Source organism: Leptidea sinapis, chromosome 44 (assembly GCF_905404315.1).
Source record: "Leptidea sinapis chromosome 44, ilLepSina1.1, whole genome shotgun sequence".
Classification (NCBI taxonomy): domain Eukaryota; kingdom Metazoa; phylum Arthropoda; class Insecta; order Lepidoptera; family Pieridae; genus Leptidea; species Leptidea sinapis.
In genome coordinates, this window is record NC_066308.1 from 8,170,921 (window position 1) to 8,178,387 (window position 7,467).

Below are 7,467 nucleotides of genomic sequence, written 5' to 3' on the forward strand. Positions count from 1 at the left end.
TTATTCCCATAAAGAAAGCATAATTCATTACCGTTTAAATTAAAAATGGTGAATCATATTAATTTAATTTGAATTATAATAGAGCAATCGAGTTTAATAATAATAATAATCAAAGATGTCATCTTTGTAAGTTTGGTGTCAATAATCAATATAATTTATTTAATATATGTACGATATTTTTGTAGTTTCTTAATGTTATAAAATAATATACCTAACAATCTTTATTAATTACTTTTACATTTTTAAAAACTTAAAATATTTATTATTAACCTTCAATAAACCATTTGCAATTTGAAAGGAATGAGACTAGTGTGATTTTTTGGCTTTATATTTTAATAATTACTAATTACACAAAAACTTGTAATTTTTGGATATTATACTAAATTATTTCAAGCCAGTATATGTTTGTGTCTAAACTGAGATCTAGGATTCCGTCGTAATGGTCTTAGAGCGGGTCGAACTATAAAAGACGGTGGTGACGAAACTGTAAAAGTGTTAGTGTAAAGATAAAAGAAAAGGAAGACTTATATCTGGCTTAGACAGCACTTAGCATCCTCTGTCAGAAATGGACGAGCAAATTACAATGCCAATAAGAATTTTGGGTTCAAACAAGAAACCTGAGTGGAAATGCACATTAATTGGCGGGTCGTATCACGTACTACGAGGTGAATGACGTGCTCGAGTCATACTTTTTCTCACTCTTTTCTCACAAAGAAGACATAACTAATAACTTCATACACTGTTAACTTTTGTTCCCCCTTTCATAGGTGTAATTTTAAATTCATTAAATAACAAAAAAAAATAATTAAATCACTAAAGAATGAACAGTAGCCAGCAGAAATATAATGCTTTTATTGCTATTTTATTACTTTTTTTACCTATCTATTATTAATGAGAGGATGGTCATAGACATCCATTTTTGACTAAAGTTATCCGTGAAGAACAATTTCTTTAGAGGAGGAGGCTATTAGAATTATCTTTATTGGATAATACATTTTTTTTGTATTAAGAAGGGACGAGATGAGCTGGACATTCAGCGGATGGTAATTGATACGCCCTGCCCATTACAATGCGGTGCCAATCAAGAGTTTAGAAAAACCCAAAAACCCTGTGCGGAACTACAATTGCGCTCGTCACTTTGAGACATAAGATGTTAAGTCTCATTTGCCCGGTAATTACACCAGCTACAGCGCCCGTCAGACCGAAACTCAATAATGCTTATACATTTCTGCTTCTAGGCAGAAAAAGGTGCCGTTGGAATTATTTTCAATGTCAGCTGAAGAAAATTTCAAAGAATCCAACATTGTGCTCAGGTAATTGCCATAAAAATTCGAAATGTGTGCTGGGTGGTAGAAGTGAAGTTTCCATGGAAAATCGATATATCGTCTTCTCCCTCCACATAGCCGTAAAATTTTTTTCTTGACAGAAGAGAAGTTTCACTTAAAAACTTGCCCAAATTATTTCGGGTGATAGAAGACAGTAACTAATTAATTCCGTCGCGGCAACAAACCACCAGTCGCATACGATATATCTCGGTAGGAATGTTCAAATAAAAAACTTTAATGCGGCGTCAAAATATAATATTCATGAGTATCAATTTTCACTTAATATTAATTAATTACTTTCTCAGCTAACATTATAACGCAAAAACGCGTGGTAAAAACTGCTACGGGAAGAAAGAAGAATAACACTTAGGTATTAAATACTCTGGCTATTTGAAAATAAATAGTTTTGGAAACCGTTATACCATTCTGTAAACTTATATAACGTGTTACGATTAAAATGATGCTCTCATGTAACGTTAAAATCTGACGTAAGCGTCAGATTTTTCAGAGCTCGATTAGAGAGCCCGCGAAGGAATACTACAAATAATTATTCAATCATCACAGCTGCATTCCTGTTATATTGATTAAGTTAATAAGTAAAAACACACCATGAACTAGACGTAACTAACTAAATAAATCCTAATTGAACCTAGAACACTCATTCTTATTATAATAAACATGTAATTCGGGAAAATTTTCTGCTTGGCAACAATTTGATTGCATCACATCCGTTAGTTCGATTGACGGCCATCTTGGAGTCTATGCTTCATAGAAAAAATAATTGTTGCCACTAGTAAAATATATCAGACTATAGAATATAATAATATGTAGAAATAATCTGTCCCGTATTAGCGATGGCATTTTTACTAAAAAATATTTTAGAAAAACTGACTATATAATTAGGTAGGCAAAAACTATTTCTGAAATAGATGAAATTGATTGTTACAGTATTGCTGAATCATTACAAAGGAATCATTTTGTCATAGCGCAACACAGCGGTCCATGTTGCTGCAGGATTTTGAGGATTCTTTCTATTTATATAGCACTCTCTGAGACTTAATAGCTTGTTGTTCCTTAACAACTTTATAAATTGAACACCAGTTTAAAAAATGACTGTGCAACTGTTTTACATATATCGGAGGCATAAAATGTTGCATTCGGCGAATACAGTATAGGTCCTCATATCGGATAATTATTTTGGAATAAAATTTCTAGATAGTAAAGCAGCATTACAAAAATCTAATAATTTTTAACCAAACCAAAACTACAAAATTCACTAGATAACTGCACTCGATTACTCTGTGCCGCGTGCTCACCTATCGAAACGAAAATTATGTACATCGTACTATCTACTTATCAATAGGTAATAATCTAATATATAAAATTCTCGTGTCATGGTGTTAAACATTGAACTCCTCCGAAACGGCTTGACCGATTCTCATGAAATTTTGAGTGCATATTGGGTAGGTCTGAGAATCGGACAACATCTATTTTTCATCCCCCTTAATGTTGTGGACCACCCACACGATTTTTTTTTAAATTTGTTGGATTATGAGTCAGCATTAAAAAATACATACAACTTTAACGATCTCTACGATCAACAGTTACTTTTATATCGCGATTTTAATATCGGCAATACAACGTTTGTTGGGTCAGCTAGTTTATCTCTATATATTACCTCTGTCTAACGGCCGTTCCCAATATTCAGTCTATCTCTTACTTGAGATAAAAATCGTAACTATCGTTGACTTTTCTGTACCAATACAATTATCAACGGTAACTCACCTTATCCGTACACGCTTTCTGTCAATGGGACGACGTATAGCTTACCAGCGATAGAAGTTTGTATGGAACTTGCAATTCACGCGTCCCAATATAAGGCGATCAGAATGCCATTGATATTGGGATAGATTCAGATTATTGACAGCTAATTACTGACAGTAGAAGGTAGTAATTTATCTCTTTCTGTAGATCTGGGGGGTAGATATTAGGGACGGCCCTAAGGCGTTAAGAATGACTTATCGGGTATATTGGGACAGCTACAGTTTATTGACAGAAAATTTATCTCTATCTGCAGATAGTATATTGGGAACGGCCGTAGTAAGTAAGTAACCTTAGCTAAGTAGGTACACTATACAGTGGATCTCGATGGGATTATGCAAAGCGCTTATTAAAATAAGAAGGACACTCTAGCTTCTATATACTATATGGGTAGTAAAATTTCAACTATGTTACTCATTTTGGTTCTTGTTTGTTGTTGTTGATTAAAACTCTGGAGTAGATTTAAACCATGCTGTGTTTATTTCTAAAAGGAGGCACTCGTCCCTACATGCTTATGTAAATATCGATTTATGTTATACTTTAAATGGCTTTTGGTAGAAAGCACTTGAAGAATAAATAAAATAAAACTATATGCGTAAGTATGTCTTATTTACTTATTATAATATCATTTTTTTCACACCACCAGCTTTTCAACATTTTTTTACCACTGAAGTACCGTAAAAAATAGGGTTTAAGTATTGATCTTTAAATTTTCAGAACTCTATGAGACCGGTAGCTTGGGATAATAGTTTGACACTAATACTTGTCGCAGACAAATATTAGAGCTACATAAAAAAAGAGAATTCTGAAATTCTCTCAAAGGACGTGATAGAACGAGATGCATTTACAACTTGCCCCACAAAAGAAAAGGATAAAGAATCATCCACCTTTATAAATATAACTATGGATAATTAGTGCTTGGTCTGCTACTCATGTGTGTTTCATCAATAATTATCACTCTAGTTACTAGTACTTGTATCGCGAGTTAAAGGTATACGTTATAGGTATAAGCGTAAATGTTCACTTTATCTCTTAGTTACTGAATGAACCCAGTCAATAGAATAGGTACGCCTCTATTTATAGAAGTAACGATAAATTTCGAATATTCTCGAACAGTCTAGTAAGTAAGCAATGTATTACAAAATATTTTGTAAAGAACTCTATTTACAGCTTGGTATATCATCGAGATTCCTTTAGGCCAGTTATCCTATCCATTTCTTTTACCTAACCATTTCTCTTATTACCTATCCATTTCTTTAAATATCGTGAACATTCGACGTGAAAGTCGTATCATTGTTCCCCTAGAGCAGTAGGTACTTGCCCAATGAAAAGTTACTAACCTGTGAATGCTCGATCGAATGAACGATCGTTAGTTTCCTTCCATGTACCAGTTTAATACGATAGGTCACGTAATTAATCTTCTTAATCAGCTTATACGGACCTTACCAGCTGTTTTGGAGCTTTCGGGAATTTTTTCTTTCGTCGCGGTCTTATCGAGTTTTCATCCTTGCGCCGGAGGCCAGAATATGCGTACGTGCTGGATGATGAGTTTCAGCCATTTGTTTTTGTAAGTCGGCGATGTAATCTACAGTTGGTTTCGGAGTATCAGGTGGAGTGCCGGTAAATCCAGCGGTAGACAAATCTCCATTCTGAAGTTGATCTTAGCAGGAGTAAACCCAACATGCCAATTACCAACCATGCCACTGAATCCTTGTGTGCAAATCAGCTAACATCATCTTATTCAATTAATCACTCGGTTTTCCCCGGGGTTCATTCTTCAAATCAAAGTTTCATCTACGGATGCGATTATAGTAAAAAAGCGAACGGCATGCATTTCTAAAGCCTTCTCCAGACACAGCATTGATATTGCTTCGAGCTGTGTTTGCTGCGATAGTTACGAGTTCACGTATTTCACACACCTTATGAAAAATTACACTTATTTTCAATGTTTACATAAATAGCTGAATGAAAGTCAAACAATCCATACATCTAGTGTTCAGGGAGGTTTTATTTAAATCTTATTTTATTTTTAAATAATTAGCCAATGCGCCTCAGCGGCAATTGCATTAGCTCCTAAAACCCCTTTTTAATATTTTTGAGCACAAAATCTTTATATACTATATAGTAACATTAGAGTCAACATTGTCTAAGAATCTACACTATTTTTCGAAAATGACTTAAAATATTTAGATATTTGGTAAAAAATCAGACTAGTTTGACAGGAGGGGGGCAAACAGCTCATCGGAACACTCCCCGTGATAGAAGGCACACAATGAAGCGTCGTCTCTACGCCAGGTGATCCAGCCGTTCACACAGCACTGGATCCCCGACAATTCAAGCAGCTCTGCGTTTCACGCGGTGAAATGGTTCCAGCCTTGAGGAACTCCAGCGTTTTCGGGCTTCGGGTTCGAATAACTATATTAAACTAGCAGACCCGACAAATATTGTTCTGTAGATAATTAAAAAAATACTGTTTTATTGGAATTTTCTAATAATATTTCAAAACATCAAGAATTATTTCGTAAAAAAATATTCGTGTTGTTATGATGAAATTGTATCACAGCGGAACTGTCAAACCGTGCGTCACTAAATTCTCTCATAGAAAATATGTCCATACAAAACAAATATTGAAAATATAAATAATTATGGGTCCCAAATCGAAATAAAAATTATCGTATCTCTCAAGTTGGACCAAACTGCACTGCATGAAGTAATCGCCATTAAAATCCGTTCATTAGTTTAGGAGTCCATCGCGGACAAACAACGTGTCACGTAATTTATATATATTAAGATTATAAAAGACATATCTAACTACTACACTTAATATCAATTTATATAAAACAAGGACTTGTCTCCGACTCCGACAGTTTATATATTCACTCCCATTCTTATTATACTCTAAATCAGTTTTATTGAGCTGTTTCCGACAGGCAGCTTTCGACAACGTCGGGTTACTAGAAAGCTGCTCGCCGATTTTGACACCGTGCTTTGATATTGAACGGGCGATTTGCCGCAAAGAATCTGGAGGCACGGTTATATTTCCACTTTAGAACTTTGCAATGCAGATCCTTTGTGTCCAACGCTATAACCCTGGGATGGATACTCCTGTTTTTAACAATCAGCTGCTGCTTTAACTAAATAAATGTTACATTCATCACCGGACCTGCAGTGTGTGTTTGAGCATCCCTAAGTTCCGTATAATTTTAAATTACAAAAGTCCCCCGCAAAATTCCATTTTTACTGGCGAATCAATTGCCCTGTCAGAGGCGGTGTCATATGTTGAATCACATAAGATCAACAAGTCTTTAATCCTGTCTGACTCATTAAGCTGTTTGTTGAACCTAACAAAAAATCCTTTCAAATCTTCATACAACTTCACAATTAATTTAAGAACAAAGGCATCCCTGTACAGATGTCACATAATGGGAATAGAAGTTGCATTAGCTTGGATACCTAGCCATCTAGGGATAACTGACAATGAAATTGCAGACTCGTGCGCTAAAGACGCGATTCAGTCTGGAAAATTAGAATTTAATTACTGTTTTCCTCGAGATCTACGCGCTATGTCTAAACACTTTCTGGTTGATTCATGGAATGCTTTATGGCAAATCACAAAATAAACTAAAGGTAAATTCTATGGTTCTAACCAACCCTTTATCCCCTCTAAGCCCTGGTTCTTTCCTCAAAAAAAACAAAATAAACTTTTCACTTCTGTCATCATACGGCTTCGCTTGGGATTTGTCTGTTCTCCAGTATTTTTGGCCAAGATCCGGGTAAGCGACCATTCTATATGTGAATGTGGCCTTGAGGAAGGTACTCTTGAACATTTTTTTTTCTATTGCCCTAAATTGTCAATTCCTATGACCTTCTACCGAAGGATATCCCTCGCCCCATCAACATCCCTTTTCCTACTTACTTTATGCCATTCCCCTTTCATTTATGAAAGGGGAATGGCATATAATCTTTAGATTCTTTACAAATTTATCTCCCGCACTTACATTCACACATTTCTCCCTTAAACTTAGATTAGATACTAACAAGGTAGTTAATATTATGGGTGTTTATTACTAACTGTACTAACTCTTGTTGCCTATTCTTCAGTTCACAAAAAAACCACAGCTATATCAACCGATCATTTCCTTTTACATCAGCTCTTTATATACATCAATCAGCTAAATTAAAATAAAAAATCTCTCCACCTTGACGTTGGCCGAATCGTCGACATTCAGTCGACGGAGCCAGTTAATATAAAAAAAACGTTTTATTTTATAGTTCACTGTCATTCACTGTTCATCACAAAATTGTTTCAAAATCAGTTCAG